Raw genomic sequence first — 22,211 nt, 5'->3', positions numbered from 1 at the left:
CTCCAATGTCACCTCAAGTATCCGTGGGTATGATTATATGATATGCATCACACAATCTCAGATTCATCTATTCAACCAACACAAAGAACTTCAAAGAGTGCCCCAAAGTTTCTACCAGAGAGTCAAGACGAAAACATGTGCCAACCCCTATGCATAAGTTCACGAGGTCATAGAACTCGCAAGTTGATCACCAAAACATACATCAAGTGGATCACATGATATCTCATTGTCACCACAGATAAGCATGTGCAAGACATACATCAAGTGTTCTCAAATCGTTAAAGACTCAATCTGATAAGATAACTTCAAAGGGAAAACTCAATTCATCACAAGAGAGTAGAGGGGGAGAAACATCATAAGATCCAACTATAATAGCAAAGCTCGCGATACATCAAGACCGTACTACCTCAAGAACATGAGAGAGAGAGAGAGATCAAACACATAGCTACTAGTACATACCCTCAGCCCCGAGGGAGAACTACTCCCTCCTCGTCATGGAGAGCACCGGGATGATGAAGATGGCCACCGGAGAGGGATTCCCCCCTCCGACAGGGTGCCGAAACGGGTCTAGATTGGTTTTTGGTGGCTACGGAGGCTTCTGGCGGTAGAACTCCCGATCCTCTATTCTTGTCTTTGATGTTTGGGGGTATATGAATATATATATATATATATATATATATATATATATATGAGGAAGAAGTAGGTCAGGGGAGCCACGAGGGGCCCACGAGGGTGGGGGCGCGCCCAGGGGGGCAGGCGCGCCTCCCTGTCTTGTGGCCACCTCGAAGCTTCCCAGATGTAGACTCCAAGTCTCCTGGATTGCTTCTGTTGTGAAAATCACGTTCCCGAAGGTTTCATTCCGTTTGGACTCCGTTTGATATTCCTTTTCCTCAAAACCCTAAAATAGGCGATAAAACAACAATTTGGGCTGGGCCTCCGGTTAATAGGTTAGTCCCAAAAATAATATAAAAGTGTATAATAAAGCCCATAAACATCCAAAACAGGTAATATAATAGCATGGAACAATCAAAAATTATAGATACGTTGGAGACGCATCAGGATCCCCAAGCTTAATTCCTGCTCGTCCTTGAGTAGGTAAATGATAAAAATAGAATTTTTGATGTGGAATGCTACCTAACATATTTCTCAATGTAATTTTTCTTTATTGTGGCAAGAATGTTCAGATCCATAAGATTCAAGACAAAAGTTTAATGTTGACATAAAAATAATAATACTTCAAGCATGCTAGCAAAGTAATCATGTCTTCTCAAAATAATATGGCCAAAGAAAGCTATCCCTACAAAATCATATAGTCTGGCTATGCTCCATCTTCACCACACAAAGTATTTAAATCATGCACAACCCCAATGACAAGCCAAGCAATTGTTTCATACTTTTGGTGTTCTCAAACTTTTTCAATCTTCACGCAATACATGAGCATGAGCCATGGATATAGCACTATGGTGGAATAGTGCTATGGTGGTTGTGGAGAAGACAAAAAGAAGAAGATAGCCTCACATCAACTAGGCATATCAACGGGCTATGGAGATGCCCATCGATAGATATCAATGTGAGTGAGTAGGGATTGCCATGCAATGGATGCACTAGAGCTATAAGTGTATGAAAGCTCAAAAAGAAAGTAAGTGGGTGTGCATCCAACTTGCTTGCTCACGAAGACTTAGGGAATTTTGAGGAAGCCCATCATTGGAATATACAAGCCAAGTTCTATAATGAAAGATTCCCACTAGTATATGAAAGTGACAACATATGAGACTCTCTATCTTGAAGATCATGGTGCTACTTTGAAGCACAAGTGTGGTAAAAGGATAGTAGCATTGCCCCTTCTCTCTTTTTCTCTCATTTTTTGTTTTTTATTTTTTTATTTTTTTATTTGGTCCTTTTCTCTCTTTTTTTGGCCTCTTTTTTTCTTTTTTTCGTCCGGATTCTCATCCTGACTTGTGGGGGAATCATAGTCTCCATCATCCTTTCCTCACTGGGACAATGCTCTAATAATGATGATCATCACACTTTTATTTATTTACAACTCAAGAATTACAACTTGATACTTAGAACAAAATATGACTCTATATGAATGCCTCCGGTGGTGTACCGGGATGTGCAATGACTCATGAGTGACATGTATGAAAGAATTGTGAACGGTGGCTTTGCGACAAATACAATGTCAACTACATGATCATGCAAAGCAAGATGACAATGATGAAGCATGTCATAAATGGAACGGTGGAAAGTTGCATGGAAATATATCTCGGAATGGCTATGGAAATGCCATAATAGGTAGGTATGGTGGCTGTTTTGAGGAAGGTAAATGGTGGGTTTATGGTACCAGCGAAAGTTGCGCGGTACTAGAGAGGCTAGCAACGGTGGAAGGGTGAGAGTGCGTATAATCCATGGACTCAACATTAGTCATAAAGAACTCACGTACTTATTGCAAAAATCTATTAGTTATCAAAACAAAGTACTATGCACATGCTCCTAGGGGGATAGATTGGTAGGAAAAGACCATCACTCGTCCCCGACCGCCACTCATAAGGAAGTCAATCAATAAATAAATCATGCTCCGACTTCATCACATAATGGTTCACCATACGTGCATGCTATGGGAATCACAAACTTCAACACAAGTATTTCTCAAATTCACAACTACTTAACTAGCATGACTCTAATATTACCATCCTCATATCTCAAAACAATCATCAAGTATCAAACTTCTCATAGTATTCAATGCACTTTATATGAAAGTTTGTATTATACCCATCTTGGATGCCCATCATATTAGGACTAGTTTCATAACCAAAGCAAATTACCATGCTGTTATAAAAGACTCTCAAAATAATATAAGCAAAGCATTAGAGTTCATCTATTTCTTCAAAATAAAACCACTGCCGTGCTCTAAAAGGATATAAGTGAAGCACTAGAGCAAATGACAAACTACTCCGAAAGATATAAGTGAAGATCAATGGGCAGTTGAATAATTATGTAACTATGTGAAGAATCTCTAACATTTAATAATTTCAGATCTTGGTATTTTATTAAAATAGAAAGCGAGACAAAATAAAATGACGCTCCAAGCAAAACACATATCATGTGGTGAATAAAAATATAGCCTCAAGTAAAGTTACCGATGAATGAAGACGAAAGAGGGGATGCCTTCCGGGGCATCCCCAAGATTAGGCTCTTGGTTGTCCTTGAATATTACCTTGGGGTGCCTTGGGAATCCCCAAGCTTAGGCTCTTGCCACTCTTTATTCCATAGTCCATGGAATCTTTACCCAAAATTTGCAAACGTCACAACCCAAAACTTAACGGAAAACTCGTAAGCTCCGTTAGTATAAGAAAATAAATCACCACTTAGGTACTGTTGTGAACTCATTATAAATTCATATTGGTGTAATATCTACTGTATTCCAACTTCTCTATGGTTCATACCCTCCGATACTACTCATAGATTCATCAAAATAAGCAAACAACACATAGAAAACAGAATCTGTCAAAAACAGAACAGTCTGTAGTAATATGTAGGATTCGAATACTTCTTTAACTCCAAAAATCCTAAGAAATTAGGAAGGCCTAGGCAATTTTTTATGAAATTACTGCAAGTGGAATTGGTATTTTATCGCTCCCTGGCAAAAAATGAAAATTATTCTCATGAGCGCATACTTTGTGTTTTTTACAGCAAGATCAAATAACAATCACCCAAGAAGGTCCTAAAGGATTTACTTGGCACAAACACTAATTAAAACATAAAACCAAATCTAAAGAGAGGCTATATGAATTATTTATTACTAAACAAGAACAAAAATCAAGGAACAAAAATAAAGTTGGGTTGCCTCCAAACAAGCGCTATCGTTTAACGCCCCTAGCTAGGCATGATGATTTCAATGATGCTCACATAAAGGATAAGAATTGAAACATAACGGGAGCTTCATGAAGCATATGACAAGCACATTTAAGTCTAAACCACTTCCTATTCATAGGGATTTTGTGAGCAAATAGCTTATGGGAACAATAATCCACTAGCATAGGAAGGTAAAACAAGCATAACTTCAAAACTTTAAGCACATAGAGAGGAAACTTTATATTAGTGCAATTCCTACAAACATATGTTCCTCCCTCATAATAATTTTCAGTAGCATCATGAATGAATTCAACAATATAACCATCACATAAAGCATTCTCTTCATGATCTACAATCATAGAAATTTTATTACTCTCCACATAAGCAAAATTCTTCTCATTCAGAATAGTGGGAGCAAACTCAACAAAATAACTATCATGTGAGGCATAATCCAATTGAAAACTAAAATCATGATGACAAGTTTCATGGTTAATTCTTTATAGCATACATGTCATCACAATAATCATCATAGATAGCAACTTTGTTCTCATAATCAATTGGAACCTCTTCCAAAATAGTGGATTCATCACTAAATAAAGTCATGACCTCTCCAAATCCACTTTCATCAATATAATCATCATAAATAGGAGGCATGCTTTCATCATAATAAATTTGCTCATCAAAACTTGGGGGACAAAAAATATCATCTTCATCAAAAATAGCTTCCCCAAGCTTGTGGCTTTGCATATCATTAGCATCATGGATATACAAGGAATTCATACTAACAACATTGCAATCAAGCTCATCATTCAAATATTTAGTGCCAAACATTCTAATGCATTCTTCTTCTAGCACTTGAGCACAATTATCAGAATCCTTATTTTCATGTTAGATATTAAAAAGATGAAGCATATGAGGTACCCTTAATTCCATTTTAGTTTTCTTTTATAGACTAAACTAGTGATAAAACAAGAAACAAAAAGATTCGATTGCAAGATCTAAAGATATACCTTCAAGCGCTAACCTCCTCGGCAACGGCGCCAGAAAAGAGCTTGATGTCTACTACACAACCTTCTTATTGTAGACGTTGTTGGGCCTCCAAGTGCAGAGGTTTGTAGGACAGTAGCAAATTTCCCTCAAGTGGATGTGCTGGGGAACGTAGTAATTTCAAAAAAATTCCTACGCACAAGCAAGATCATGGTGATGCATAGCAACAAGAGGGGAGAGTGTGATCTACGTACCCTTGTAGACCGATAGCGGAAGCGTTAGCACAACGTGGTTCATGTAGTCGTACGTCTTCACGGCCCGACCGATCAAGCACCGAAACTACGACACCTCCGAGTTCTAGCACACGTTCAGCTCGATGTCGATCCCCGGACTCCGATCCAGCAAAGTGTCGGGGAAGAGTTCCGTCAGCACAAAGGCGTGGCGAGGATCTTGATGTACTACCGTCGTAGGGCTTCGCCTAAGCACCGCTACAATATTATCGAGGATTATGGTGGAAAGGGGGCACCGCACACGGCTAAGAATATGATCACATGGATCAACTTGTGTCTCTAGGGGTGCCCCCTGCCCCCATATATAAAGGAGCAAGGGGAGGAGGCCGGCCGGCCCCTATGGCTCGCCAAGGAGGAGTCCTCCTCCTAGTAGGAGTAGGACTCCTACTAGGAGGGGAAAGAAGTGGGGAGGGAGAAGGAAAGGGGGGCGCCGCGGCCCACCCTGGATGCCCCTCTCTCTCCAATAAGGCCCATATGGCCCATTACTTCTCCCGGGGGGGGGGGTCCGGTAACCCTCCGGCTCTCCGGTTTTCTCCGAAATCACCCGGAACACTTCCGGTGTCCGAATATAGCCGTCTAATATATCAATATTTATGTCTCGACCATTTTGAGACTCCTCGTCATGTCCGTGATCACATCCGGGATTCCGAACTAACTTCGGTACATCAAAACTCATAAACTCATAATATAACTGTCATCGAAACCTTAAGCGTGCAGACCCTACATGTTCGAGAACAATGTAGACATGACCGAGACACGTCTCCAGTCAATAACCAATAGCGGAACCTGGATGCTCATATTGGCTCCTACATATTCTACGAAGATCTTTATCGGTCAGACCGCATAACAACATACGTTGTTCCCTTTGTCATCGGTATGTTAGTTGCCCGAGATTCGATCATCGGTATCTCAATACCTAGTTAAATCTCATTACCGGCAAGTCTCTTTACTCGTTTCATAATACATCATCTTGCAACTAACTCATTAGTTGTAATGCTTGCAAGGCTTATGTGATGTGCATTACCGAGAGGGCCCAGAGATACCTCTCCGACAATCGGAGTGACAAATCCTAATCTCGAAATACGCCAACCCAACATTCACCTTTGGAGACACCCGTAGAGCTCCTTTATAATCACCCAGTTACGTTGTGACGTTTGGTAGCACACAAAGTGTTCCTCCGGCAAACGGGAGTTGCATAATCTCATAGTCATAGGAACATGTATAAGTCATGAAGAAAGCAATAGCAACATACTAAACGATCGGGTGCTAAGCTAATGGAATGGGTCATGTCAATCACATCATTCTCCTAATGATGTGATCCCATTAATCAAACGACAACACATGTCTATGGTTAGGAAACATAACCATCTTCGATTAACGATCTAGTCAAGTAGAGGCATACTAGTGACGTTTGGTTTGTCTATGTATTCACACAAGTATTATGTTTCCGGATAATACAATTCTAGCACGAATAATAAACATTTATCATGATATAAGGAAATAAAATAATAACATTATTATTGCCTCTAGGGCATTTTTCCTTCAGTCTCCCACTTGCACTAGAGTCAATAATCTAGATTACACAGTAATGATTCTAACACCCATGGAGCTTTGGTGGTGATCATGTTTTGCTCGTGGAAGAGGCTTAGTCAACGGGTCTGCTACATTTAGATCCATATGTATCTTGCAAATCTCTATGTCTCCCATCTGGACTAGATCCCAGATGAAATTGAAGCGTCTCTTGATGTGCTTGGTTCTCTTGTGAAATCTGGATTCCTTTGCCAAGGCAAAATCACCAGTATTGTCACAAAAGATTTTCATTGGACCCGATGCACTAGGTATGACACCTAGATCGGATATGAACTCCTTCATCCAGACTCCTTCGTTTGCTGCTTCCGAAGCAGCTATGTACTCCGCTTCACATGTAGATCCCGCCACATCGCTTTGTTTAGAACTGCACCAACTGACAGCTCCACCGTTTAATGTAAACACGTATCCGGTTTGCGATTTAGAATCGTCCGGATCAGTGTCAAAGCTTGCATCAACGTAACCATTTACGATGAGCTCTTTGTCACCTCCATATATGAGAAACATATCCTTAGTCCTTTTCAGGTATTTCAGGATGTTCTTGACCGCTGTCCAGTGATCCACTCCTGGATTACTTTGGTACCTCCCTGCTAGACTTATAGCAAGACACACATCAGGTCTGGTACACAGCATTGCATACATGTTAGAGCCTATGGCTGAAGCATAGGGAACATCTTTCATTTTCTCTCTATCTTCTGCATTGGTCGGACTTTGAGTCTTACTCAATTTCACACCTTGTAACACAGGCAAGAATCCTTTTTTTGCTTGATCCATTTTGAACTTTTTCAAAACTTTGTCAAGGTATGTGCTTTGTGAAAGTCCAATTAAGCGTCTCGATCTATCTCTATAGATCTTGATGCCCAATATGTAGGCAGCTTCACCGAGGTCTTTCATCGAAAAACTTTTATTCAAGTATCCTTTTATGCTATCCAGAAATTCTATATCATTTCTAATTAGTAATATGTCATCTACATATAATATCAGAAATGCTACAGAGCTCCCACTCACTTTCTTGTAAATACAGGCTTCTCCAAAAGTCTGTATAAAACCAAGTGCTTTGATCACACTATCAAAGCGTTTATTCCAACTCAGAGAGGCTTGCACCAGTCCATAAATGGATCGCTGGAGCTTGCAAACTTTGTTAGCTCCCTTTGGATCGACAAAACCTTCCGGCTGCATCATATACAACTCTTCTTGCAGAAATCCATTCAGGAATGCAGTTTTGACATCCATTTGCCAAATTTCATAATCATAAAATGCGGCAATTGCTAACATGATTCGGACAGACTTAAGCATCGCTACGGGTGAGAAGGTCTCATCATAGTCAATCCCTTGAACTTGCCGAAAACCTTTTGCGACAAGTCGAGCTTTGTAGACAGTAACATTACCATCAGCGTCAGTCTTCTTCTTGAAGATCCATTTATTCTCAATTGCTTGCCGATCATTGGGCAAGTCAACCAAAGTCCATACTTTGTTCTCATACATGGATCCCATCTCAGATTTCATGGCTTCAAGCCATTTTGCGGAATCTGGGCTCACCATCGCTTCTTCATGGTTCGTAGGTTCATCATGATCTAGTAGCATGACTTCCAGAATAGGATTACCGTACCACTCTGGCGCGGATCTTACTCTGGTTGATCTATGAGGTTCAGTAGTATCTTGTTCTGAAGTTTCATGATCATTATCATTAGCTTCCTCACTAATTGGTGTACGTGTCACAGAAACTGGTTTTTGTGATGTACTACTTTCCAATAAGGGAGCAGGTACAGTTACCTCGTCAAGTTCTACTTTCCTCCCACTCACTTCTTTCGAGAGAAACTCCTTCTCTAGAAAGTTTCCGAATTTAGCAACAAAAGTCTTGCCTTCGGATCTGTGATAGAAGGTGTATCCAATAGTTTCCTTTGGATATCCTATGAAGACACATTTCTCCGATTTGGGTTCGAGCTTATCAGGCTGAAGCTTTTTCACATAAGCATCGCAGCCCCAAACTTTTAGAAACGATAACTTTGGTTTCTTGCCAAACCACAGTTCATAAGGCGCCGTCTCAACGGATTTTGATGGTGCCCTATTTAACGTGAATGCGTCCGTCTCTAGAGCATATCCCCAAAACGATAGTGGTAAATCAGTAAGAGACATCATAGATCGCACCATATCTAGTAAAGTACGATTACGACGTTCGGACACACCATTACGCTGTGGTGTTCCGGGTGGCGTGAGTTGCGAAACTATTCCACATTGTTTCAAATGTACACCAAACTCATAACTCAAATATTCTCCTCCATGATCAGATCATAGGAATTTTATTTTCTTGTTACGATGATTTTCAACTTCACTCTGAAATTCTTTGAACTTTTCAAACGTTTCAGACTTATGTTTCATTAAGTAGATATACCCATATCTGCTTAAGTCATCTGTGAAGGTGAGAAAATAACGATATCCGCCACGAGCCTCAACATTCATCGGACCACATACATCTGTATGTATTATTTCCAACAAATCTGTTGCTCTCTCCATAGTATCGGAGAACGGTGTTTTTGTCATCTTACCCATAAGGCACGGTTCGCAAGTACCAAGTGATTCGTAATCAAGTGGTTCCAAAAGCCCATCAGTATGGAGTTTCTTCATGCGCTTTACACCGATATGACCCAAACGGCAGTGCTACAAATAAGTTGCACTATCATTATCAACTCTGCATCTTTTGGCTTCCACATTATGAATATGTGTGTCACTACTATCGAGATTTAATAAGAATAGACCACTCTTTAAGGGTGCATGACCATAAAAGATATTACTCATATAAATAGAACAACCATTATTCTCTGATTTAAATGAATAACCGTCTCGCATCAAACAAGATCCAGATATAATGTTCATGCTTAACGCTGGCACCAAATAACAATTATTTAGGTCTAATACTAATCCCGAAGGTAGATGTAGAGGTAGCGTGCCGACTGCGATCACATCGACTTTGGAACCATTTCCCACGCGCATCGTCACCTCGTCCTTAGCCAATCTTCGCTTAATCCGTAGTCCCTGTTTCGAGTTGCAAATATTAGCAATAGAACCAGTATCAAATACCCAGGTGCTACTGCGAGCATTAGTAAGGTACACATCAATAACATGTATATCACATATACCTTTGTTCACCTTGCCATCCTTCTTATCCGCCAAATACTTGGGGCAGTTCCGCTTCCAGTGACCAGTCTGCTTGCAGTAGAAGCACTCAGTTTCAGGCTTAGGTCCAGGTTTGGGTTTCTTCTCTTGAGTAGCAACTTGCTTGCTGTTCTTTTTGAAGTTCCCCTTCTTCTTCCCTTTGCCCTTTTTCTTGAAACTAGTGGTCTTGTTGACCATCAACACTTGATGCTCCTTCTTGATTTCTACCTCCACAGCTTTCAGCATTGCGAAGAGCTCGGGAATAGTCTTATTCATCCCTTGCATATTATAGTTCATCAGGAAGCTCTTGTAGCTAGGTGGTAGTGATTGGAGAATTCTGTCAATGATGCAATCATCTGGGAGATTAACTGCCAATTGAATCAAGTGATTATTATACCCAGACATTTTGAGTATATGCTCACTGACAGAACTGTTCTCCTCCATCTTGCAGCTATAGAACTTATTGGAGACTTCATATCTCTCAACCCGGGCATTTGCTTGAAATATTAACTTCAACTCCTGGAACATCTCATATGCTCCATGACGTTCAAAACGTCGTTGAAGTCCCGATTCTAAGCCGTAAAGCATGGCACACTGAACTATCGAGTAGTCATCAGCTTTGCTCTGCCAGACGTTCATAACATCTGGTGTTGCTCCAGCAGCAGGCCTGGCACCCAGCGGTGCTTCCAGGACGTAATTCTTCTATGCAGTAATGAGGATAATCCTCAAGTTACGGACCCAGTCTGTGTAATTGCTACCATCATCTTTCAACTTTGCTTTCTCAAGGAACGCATTAAAATTCAACAGAACAACAACACGGGCCATCTATCTACAATTAAACATAAACAAGCAAGATACTATCAGGTACTAAGTTCATGATAAATTTAGGTTCAATTAATCATATTACTAAAGAACTCCCACTTAGATAGACTTCCCTCTAATCCTCTAAGTGATTACGTGATCCAAATCAACTAAACCATGTCCGATCATCACGTGAGATGGAGTAGTTTCATTGGTGAACATCGCTATGTTGATCATATCTACTATATGATTCTCGCTTGACCTTTCGATCTTTGTGTTCCGAGGCCATATCTATATATGCTTGGCTCGTCAAGTCTAACCTGAGTATTCTGCGTGTGCAACTGTTTTGCACCCGTTGTATTTGAACATAGAGCCTATCACACCCGATCATCACGTGGTGTCTCAGCACGAAGAACTTTCGCAATGGTGCATACTCAGGGAGAACACTTCTTGATAATTAGTGAGAGATCATCTTAAAATGCTACCGTCAATCAAAGCAAGATAAGATGCATAAAAGATAAACATCACATGCAATCAATATAAGTGATATGATATGGCCATCATCATCTTGTGCTTGTGATCTCCATCTTTGAAGCACCGTCGTGATCACCATCGTCACCGGCGCGACACCTTGATCACCATCGTAGCATCGTTGTCGTCTCGCCAATCTTATGCTTCCACGACAATCGCTACCGCTTAGTGATAAAGTAAAGCATTACAATGCAATTGCATTGCATACAATAAAGCGACAACCATATGGCTCCTGCCAGTTGCTGATAACTTGGTTAAAAACATGATCATCTCATACTATAAAATTCAGCATCATGTCTTGACCATATCACATCACAACATGCCCTACAAAAACAAGTTAGACGTCCTCTACTTTGTTGTTGCAAGTTTTACGTGGCTGCTACGGGCTTAAGCAAGAACCAATCTTACCTACGCATCAAAACCACAACGATAGTTTGTCAAGTTGGTGCTGTTTTAACCTTCGCAAGGACCGGGCATAGCCACACTCGGTTCAACTAAAGTTGGAGAAACTGTCACCCGCTAGCCACCTTTGTGCAAAGCACGTCGGGAGAACCGGTCTCGCGTAAGCGTATGCGTAATGTCGGTCCGGGCCGCTTCGTCCAACAATACCGCCGAACCAAAGTATGACATGCTGGTAAGCAGTATGACTTATATCGCCCACAACTCACTTGTGTTCTACTCGTGCATATAACACCAACACATAAAACCTAGGCTCTGATACCACTGTTGGGGAACGTACTAATTTCAAAAAATTTCCTACGCACACGCAAGATCATGGTGATGCATAGCAACAAGAGGGGAGAGTGTGATCTACGTACCCTTGTAGACTGATAGCGGAAGCGTTAGCACAACGCGGTTGTTGTAGTCGTACGTCTTCACGGCCCGACCGATCAAGCACCGAAACTACGGCACCTCCGAGTTCTAGCACACGTTCAGCTCGATGACGATCCCCGGACTCCGATCCAGCAAAGTGTCGGGGAAGAGTTCTGTCAGCACGACGGCGTGGTGACGATCTTGATGTACTACCGTCGTAGGGCTTCGCCTAAGCACCGCTACAATATTATCGAGGAATATGTTGGAAAGGGGGCACCACACACGGCTAAGAATATGATCACGTGGATCAACTTGTGTCTCTAGGGGTTCCCCCTGCCCCCGTATATAAAGGAGCAAGGGGAGGAGGCCGGCCGGCCCCTATGGCGCGCCAAGGAGGAGTCCTCCTCCTAGTAGGAGTAGGACTCCTACGAGGAGGGGAAAGAAGTGGGGAGGGAGAAGGACAGGGGGGCGCCGCCCCCCTCTCCTAGTCCAATTCGGACCAGGGGGGAGGAGGCGCGCGGCCCACCCTGGCTGCCCCTCTCTCTCCACTAAGTCCCATATGGCCCATTACTTCTCCGGGGGGGGGGGGGTTCCGGTAACCCTCCGGCTCTCCGGTTTTCTCCGAAATCACCCGGAACACTTCTAGTGTCTGAATATAGCCATCCAATATATCAATCTTTCTGTCTCGACCATTTCAAGACTCCTCACCATGTCTGTGATCACATCCGGGACTCCGAACTAACTTCGGTACATCAAAACTCATAAACTCATAATATAACTGTCATCAAAACCTTAAGCGTGCGGACCGTACGGGTTCGAGAACAATGTAGACATGACCGAGACACGTCTCCGGTCAATAACCAATAGCGGAACCTGGATGCTCATATTGGCTCCTACATATTCTACAAAGATCTTTATCAGTGAGACCGCATAACAACATACGTTGTTCCCTTTGTCATCGGTATGTTACTTGCCCGAGATTCGATAGTCGGTATCTCAATACCTAGTTCAATCTCGTTACCGGCAAGTCTCTTTACTCGTTTCGTAATACATCATCTTGCAACTAACTCATTAGTTGTAATGCTTGCAAGGCTTATGTGATGTGCATTACCGAGAGGGCCCAGAGATACCTCTCCGATAATCGGAGTGACAAATCCTAATCTTGAAATAGGCCAACCCAACATTCACCTTTGGAGACACCTGTAGAGCTCCTTTATAATCACCCAGTTACATTGTGACGTTTGGTAGCACACAAAGTGTTCCTCCGGCAAACGGGAGGTGCATAATCTCATAGTCATAGGAACAAGTATAAGTCATGAAGAAAGCAATAGCAACATACTAAACGATCAGGTGCTAAGCTAATGGAATGGGTCATGTCAATCACATCATTCTCATAATGATGTGATCCCATTAATCAAACGACAACACATGTCTATGGTTAGGAAACATAACCATCTTCGATTAACGAGCTAGTCAAGTAGAGGCATACTAGTGACGTTTGGTTTGTCTATGTATTCACACAAGTATTATGTTTCCGGATAATACAATTCTAGCATGAATCATAAACATTTATCATGATATAAGGAAATAAAATAATAACATTATTATTGCCTCTAGGGCATATTTCCTTCAGGATGACCTATGGTTTATCAATCCGTGGGAGGCGTATGATGAAGATGGTCTCTCTCAAACAACCCTGCAACCAAATAACAAAGAGTCTCTTGTGTCCCCAACACACCCAATACAATGGTAAAGTGTATAGGCGCACTAGTTCAGCGAAGAGATGGTGATACAAGTGCAATATGGATGGTAGATATAGGTTTTTGTAATCTGAAAAATATAAAAACAGCAAGGTAACTAATGATTAAAGTGAGCACGAACGGTATTGCAATGTGTTGAAACAAGGCCTAGGGTTCATACTTTCACTAGTGCAAGTTCTCTCAACAATAATAACATAATTGGAGCATATAACTATCCCTCAACATGCAACAAAGAGTCACTCCAAAGTCACTAATAGCGGAGAACAAACGAAGAGATTATGGTAGGGTACGAAACCTCCTCAAAGTTAGCCTTTCCGATCGATCTATTCAAGAGTCCATAGTAAAATAACATGAAGCTATTCTTTCCGTTAGATCTATCATAGAGTTTGTACTAGAATAACACCTTAAGACACAAATCAACCAAAACCCTAATGTCACCTAGATACTCCAATGTCACCTCAAGTATCCGTGGGTATGATTATACAATATCCATCACACAATCTCAGATTCATCTATTCAACCAACACAAAGAACTTCAAAGAGTGTCGCAAAGTTTCTACCAGAGAGTCAAGATGAAAACATGTGCCAACCCCTATGCATAAGTTCACGAGGTCACAGAACTCGCAAGTTGATCACCAAAACATACATCAAGTGGATCACATGATATCCCATTGTGACCACAGATAAGCACGTGCAAGACATACATCAAGTGTTCTCAAATCGTTAAAGACTCAATCCGATAAGATAACTTCAAACTAAATTCATCACAAGAGAGTAGAGGGGGAGAAACATCATAAGATCCAACTATAATAGCAAAGCTCGCGATACATTAAGATCGTACCACCTCAAGAACACAAGAGAGAGAGAGAGAGAGAGATCAAACACATAGCTACTGGTACATACCCTCAGCCCTGAGGGAGAACTACTCCCTCCTCGTCATGGAGAGCACCGGGATGATGAAGATGGCCACTGGAGAGGGATTCCCCCCTCCGGCAGGGTGCCGGAACGGATCTAGATTGGTTTTCGGTGGCTATGGAGGCTTCTGGCGGCGGAACTGCCGATCTATTCTCGTCTTTGATGTTTGGGGGGTATATGGATATATATAGGATGAAGAAGTAGGTCAGGGGAGCCACGAGGGGCCCACAAGGGTGGGGGCGCGCCCAAGGATGGCAGGCGCGCCTCCCTGCCTCGTGGCCACCTCGAAGCTTCCCAGACGTAGACTCCAAGTCTCCTGGATTGCTTCCTTAGAGAAAATCACGTTCCCGAAGCTTTCATTCCGTTTGGACTCCATTTGATATTCCTTTTCTTCGAAACCCTAAAATAGTCAATAAAACAACCATTTGGGCTGGGCCTCCGGTTAATAGGTTAGTCCCAAAAATAATATAAAAGTGTATAATAAAGCCCATAAACATCCAAAGCGGGTAATATAATAGCATGGAACAATAAAAAATTATAGATACATTGGAGACGTATCATCCAGCCAAGTTGGGCTATTATCATATACTGGCGACTTAGAGTCTGCCATCCTGGCGGGTTGTAGAGACCCAAAAGATGCTTCAAATATGAGCCATAAATAGGGCAGCTTGGCCCGATGCGTAAAAACCAGATGGAAAAAAAGAAACCGTATAAAGGAAAGAAAGCAAAAAATTTGAGGCCTCTGAAGGCTGCCAAACGAAAGTGTCTTCTTCGATGAAACTAGCCAGAGCCACTGGAAGGTACGTGCTATCCGTGAGCCTGACTCACAGTACCCAATCGACATTCGAACCCAGATATAGTCAGGGCTTGCTTTATAGACTTGTCAGGAGTACGCGGGGTCAGAGTAACAACATACATCACGGGCCGATTTATTTAAGTTTCAAGGAAGGCAGCTTATGAAGCCTGGATCTATCCTGACTATCTGTAAGCCGTGCTCTCACATGACAAACCAGCATTTTAACCTTAACAAGCTCAGATCTTGGTCGAATACGCCATAAAGACTGATCGTTAAGAGTTCGACGGGTCAATCAGGATGACCTGATGGAGTTGAAGCAGCTGGCTACAGGTAATGACCCAGAAAGGTTATGTTCTCTCTAGTTGAATACACCTATGTTTGAACAAACCTAGTCAAGAGGGTAGTAACGCTATGTTCTCTTTGGTCGAATACGCCTATGTTTGAACAGGAAGCCCCCAAGTGACATACTGACAAGTGTGGCGTTGAGATGATCAAGAGGGATATTCATAGCTATGCTTCAAATATGAGCAGGAAGCCCCCAAGTGACTTATTCGGTCAAAAGGGTAGTAGTGCTATGTTCTCTTTGGTGAATACACCTATGTTTGAACAAGAAGCCCCCAAGTGACTAATAAGATAAGGCAGGATACCCATGTTTGAACTGCGTGTCATGGCAGCAAGTTATCTTTGGCAACCTTTAACTTTTCTGAGAACTCGAACTTGCGAGAGATGAATTCTTCTTGAGCCGGAATTTTAAACCGGATATTGAGATCTTCAAAGCTTTATGGGAGAGAGATGTCTTTTGAGCCGGATTTTAAACCGGAATCTTCATTTTGAGCCGGATTTTTTCTGACGGCCTTTAAATTTTCATCAATATGGCAGCAGCCTCCGGGACTGGGTTATCTTCCCCTTCAACGTCTTGGGGTTCTTGAATTTGCTAAAACTGGCAAGACTCGCTGAGTCATATCATTGTAGCCCTCAAGTATTAAGACGACTTGAAGAGTTGTCTTGAGATTCTCCATATTTGACCGTGATGTAAACCGGCATATATTTGAACAGCGGACCGCTGTCATATGTTGAATCTCAACGGGTTATAAATGTCCATGTCCATTGATCCATCTGGTGTAGGCAAGGGCCATAGCTTGATGGTCTCCTTTGTAATGATGAATCCTGCATAAGAAATTAAACAAACGATAGTAATTGTTCTCGAAGAAAATAAAATGTGTCAATGACAATTGATTGGACAGCTTTCACCTGATTCGTTCGGACGACAGATGATTCGTATATCGCGTCCGTGGATCTCCTCCAGTAATCTCAATAATAATTTAGTCAATCTCTCGAGGCCTCGGTGGAAGCGGCGGTTCGTAACGGTGAAAACGGATCAAAGTGAAACCATGGGTGCCCCAAGGTGAGACCCGGATGTTGAAGTAGGAACGGCTCGTGACAGAAGTGTGGCGGTTCACAGCAGAAGTGTACCGAATCATTTGCTAGGTCGTAAGATGGTGCTGTCGGGTGCTCCATGCCCGTGATATGATGTCACATTTATCGTGAATCCTTGCCCTGCACGTTAAAATATACATGCCAGAGTATTTGTTCTTGAAAGAATAAATTTGTTTATAAAGATAGATTAGACGGATATCACCTGATGGCTGATGTATTGGGATGACGGGTGATTTTTGTGCGTCCATAGTTTAACTGGGATATGGAGGCCCAACAGCAGCGTGAACATGCTAATCTACGGATCTAGTACTCCGTCTGGTGTGATATTTGATGAGTCGGTAGTGCTGATTTCTCCACCACGTGATCTTTGATGATATTTGATGAAGGGCTTGTCATGGATTTAGTTACTTAACTAAAACTCTAGGTTGTGTTATGATAAGTGATAACCCACAAGTATAGGGGATCACAACAGTTTTCGAGGGTAGAGTATTCAACCCAAATTAATTGATTCAACACAAGCGGAGCCAAAGAATATTTGCAAGTATTAGCAGCTGAGTTGTCAATGCAACCATACCTGGAGATTAATTATCTGCAGCAAAGTGATCAGTAGCAAAGTAGTATGATAGTTTTGATAGTTGTAGCAACAACAATAGTAACAGTAACAGTGATAGCAATGATTTTGTAGAAAGTGTAATAGTAAAGATAGAAGTAGTAACTTAGCAGGAACAATATAAGAGAGATTCATAGGCATTGGATCGGTGGATTCGTTGGATGATATTCATCATATAACAGTCATATCCTAGGATAATACAGCACTAGCTCCAGTTCATAAATATAATGTAGGCATGTATTCCGTAAATTGTCATATGTGCTTATGGAAAGAACTTGCATGACATCTTTTGTTCTACCCTCCCGTGGCAACTGGGTCCTATTGGAAACTAAGGTCTCCTTTTAATAGAGAACCGGAACAAAGCATTAACACATAGTGAATACATGAACTCCTCGAACTACGGTCATCACCGGAAAGTATCCCGACTACTGTCACTCCGGGGTTTACGGATCATAACACGTAGTAGGTGAATATAACTTGCAAGATCAGATCTAGAACATAGATATAATGGTGATAACATAAATGGTTCAGATCTGAAATCATGGCACCCGGGCCCAAAGTGACAAGCATTAAGCATGGCAAAGTCATATCAACATCAATCTCAGACCATAGCGGATACTAAGGATCAAGCCCTAACAAAACTAACTCGATTACATGATGAATCTCATCCAACTCCTCACCGACCAATGAGCCTACGAAGGAATTACTCACCCCGGGTGGGGAGCATCAAGGAATTGGCAAGGAAGAAAGCTTGGTGATGATGAAGATCGAAGATCCCCCTCTCCGGAGCCCCAAACAGACACTAGATCTGGCCTCCCGATCAAGAACACAAGGTGGTGGTGGCTCCGTCTCGTGAAACGCGATAATTTTTTCTCCCTGATTTTTCTCTCCAAAAATGTGAATTTATAGCATCGGAATCAGGGCCTGCGGGGCCACCAGGTGGGGACAACCCACCTGGGCGCGCTAGGAGGGGGGTTGCCCTGGTGGGTTGTGCTCACCCACCCCCCTTTGGTGGTTCTTGGCCCTAGTATTTTTCTTTTATTAAATAACAATTCTCCAAAAAGTTTCGTGCCATTCCGAGAACTTTTATTTCTGCACAAAAACAACACCATGGTAGTTCTGCTGAAAACAATGTCAGTCCAGGTTAGTTTCATTCAAATCATGCAAATTAGAGTCCAAAACAAGAGGAAAAGCGTTAGGAAAAGTAGATACGACGGTGACGTATCAACTCCCTCAAGCTTAAACCTCTGCTTGTCCTCAAGAAATTCAGTTGATAAACTGAAAGTGAAAAATAAAAACTTTTACGAACTCTTTTGCTCTTGTTTACATAAATAAGCTTAAGTAGAACCTGGGTTTTTAGCAAAGATCATGACTAACCATGTCGACAATAACTCTTAAAAATCACACTAACTCATATCAATGGCATAATCAACTAGAGGGCAATAATAAGATATCTGAAATGACAACACTTTGTTAAAACAACCATGATATAATATGACAATAGTGGTATCTCGCTAGCCCTTTCTGAGACCGCAAAACATAAATGCAGAGAACCTCCAAAGTTCAAGCAATGACTAAACATTGTAATTCATGGTAGAAAAAATCCAGTCATTATGCTCCCAATATTAGCTACACACAATGCATGAGGATGACAATAGTGCTCTCAGGATCTGGCGCTTATTTGAGAAGGTGATGACACAACATAAAAGTAAGTAGATAGTCCCTTCACAGAGAGAAGCAGTGATTTGCAGTGGTGCCAAAGCTCAGATTCTTAAAACAGAGGTAAATGAAATTTTGATAAATGCACCCTTCTTGTTTACTTCACAACCATTAGTTATCGGTATCTTCCATGCTAAACACATTAGTGGAGGTTCCCAAGTGATAAAAAGTAAAGGTTTACTCCCCCTCCACCAACAAGCACACGCCACGCCTGATCCGAATCCACGGGTACCGTCCATACCAACAACAATCCTGGGGAGTTTTGTTTAATTATTTGCAATTTTGAATTCAGGACTAGGAATCCCTATTACCGCCCCTCTCATGCAAGAACGAGTGAATAAACACCCATCATGAGAATAACCCGCTTAGCATGGAAGATACTGACTACCTCCTGTCACTCTATGAACAATCCAGGCACATAAAAAGGATATTTATTTGAAGTTTTTAGAGGTGGTGAAGGAAATATGCCCCAGAGGCAATAATAAAGTTGTTATTTATATTTCCTTATATCATGATAAATGTTTATTATTCATGCTAGAATTGTACTAACCGGAAACTTAGTACATGTGTGAATACATAGACAAACAGAGTGTCACTAGTATGCCTCTACTTGACTAGCTCGTTAATCAAAGATGGTAAAGTTTCCTAGACATGGACAAAAAGTTGTCATTTGATAAACAGGATCACATCATTAGAGAATGATGTGATTGACTTGACCCATCCGTTAGCTAGCTTAGCACGACGATCATTTAGTTTACTACTATTGCCTTCTCCATAACTTATACATGTTCCTATGACTATGAGATTATGCAACTCCTGAATACCGGAGGAACACTTAGTGTGCTATCAAACGTCACAATGTAACTGGGTGCCTATAAAGATGCTCTATAGGTGTCTCCGATGGTGTTTGTTGAGTTGGCATAGATCGAGATTAGGATTTGTCACTCCGTGTATCAGAGAGGTATCTCTGGGCCCTCTCGGTAATGCACATCACTATAAGCCTTGCAAGCAATGTGACTAATGGGTTAGTTACGGGATGTTGCATTACGGAATGAGTAAAGAGACTTGCCGGTAATGAGATTGAACTAGGTATTGAGATACCGACGATCGAATCTCGGGCTAGTAATATACCGATGACAAAGGGAACAACGTATGTTGTTATGAGGTTTGACCGATAAAGATATTCATAGAATATGTAGGAACCAATATGAGCACCCAGGTTCCGCTATTGGTTATTGACCAGAGATGAGTCTCGGTCATGTCTACATAGTTCTCGAACCCGTAGGGTCCACACGCTTAATGTTCGGTGATGATCGGTATTATGAGTTTATGTGTTTTGATGTACCGAAGGTTGTTCGGAGTCCCGATGTGATCACAGGCATGACGAGGAGTCTCGAAATGGTCGAGACATAAAGATCGGTATATTGGAAGCCTATGTTTGGACATCGAAATGGTTCCGGGTGAGTTCGGGAATATACCGGAGTACCGGGAGGTTACCGGATCATGAAGTCGTTCAACTACATCAACCGCGTTATGATAACGCTTCCGCTTACGGTCTACGAGGGTACGTGGACAACACTCTTCCCCTCGCGTTGGTATGCATCACCATGATAGATCTTGCATGTGCGTAGGATTTTTTTTGAAATTACTGCGTTCCCCAACAGTGGCATTCGAGTCAGGTCTATGCGTAGATGTTATATGCACGAGTAGAACACAAGGGAGTTGTGGGCGTGGGTATATACATATTGCTTGCCGTCACTAGTTGATTCTTGATTCAACGGTATTGTTGGATGAAGCGGCTCAGACCGACATTACGCGTACGCTTACGCGAGACTGGTTCTACTGACGTGCTTCGCGCACAGGTGGCTGGTGGGTGTCAGTTTCTCCAACATTAGTTGAATCGGATTCAATGAACAGGGTTCTTTCTGAAGATCAAAAAGCAATCACTATACCACGTTGTGGTTTTTGATGCGTAGGTAAGAACGGTTCTTGCTCAGCCCGTAGCAGCCACGTAAAAGTTGCAACAACAAAGTAGAGGACATCTAACTTGTTTTTGCAGGGCATGTTGTGATGTGATATGGTCAAGACATGATGCTAAATTTTATTGTATGAGATGATCATGTTTTGTAACAGAGTTATCGACAACTGGCAGGAGCCATATGGTTGTCGCTTTATTGTATGAAATGCAATCGCCATGCAATTGCTTTACTTTATCACTAAGCGGTAGCGATAGTCGTAGAAGCAATAGTTGGTGAGACAACAACGATGCTTCGATGGAGATCAAGGTGTCAAGCCGATGATGATGGTGATCATGACGGTGATTTGGAGATGGAGATCAAAGGCACAAGATGATGATGGCCATATCATATCACTTGTATTGATTGCATGTGATGTTTATCCTTTATGCATCTTATTTTGCTTAGTTCGGCGGTAGCATTATAAGATGATCTCTCACTTAATTTCAAGGTATAACACTACAAAAAAAGACACATCCGTGACATTTTGGGCCGAACGAATTTTTTTTCTGTCATACATATGACACTTCTATGACGATAATTGTGAAAAAACCCGGTATCATCATAGATGTGGTGGGCTCCTACTTCCATGACAAAAAATCATGACAGAAAAAGGCTTTTCGTCCTGGGCGGGCCGGAGACGCAGCTGCATGACATTCTTTGGGCCGTCCATGACGGAAAAAACCGTGGTAGAAGCGAGGGCGACGAAAATTTCGGGGAGTTCCCGGTTACGGTGGGAGGTCGGGGGCCACGCGATGCGCATTTCTCTCGTACACATACGCGGGTGTGTGCGAGGCGTTGGCTCTAACTGAACCCGAGCAAGGCATTGGGCTCTAACTGAACCCGAGCGATTGCACTGCAGGCTACGCGTTACTGAACCCGAGCGATCGATCAATGACTGTTAACTGAACCCGATCGAGCTATTCCTTAGCTACTGCTGCT

This window comes from Triticum aestivum, chromosome 3A (assembly GCF_018294505.1).
Source record: "Triticum aestivum cultivar Chinese Spring chromosome 3A, IWGSC CS RefSeq v2.1, whole genome shotgun sequence".
NCBI classification, from domain to species: domain Eukaryota; kingdom Viridiplantae; phylum Streptophyta; class Magnoliopsida; order Poales; family Poaceae; genus Triticum; species Triticum aestivum.
The sequence above is the reverse complement of the archived record's forward strand: the minus strand, read 5'-3'. Positions refer to the sequence as shown.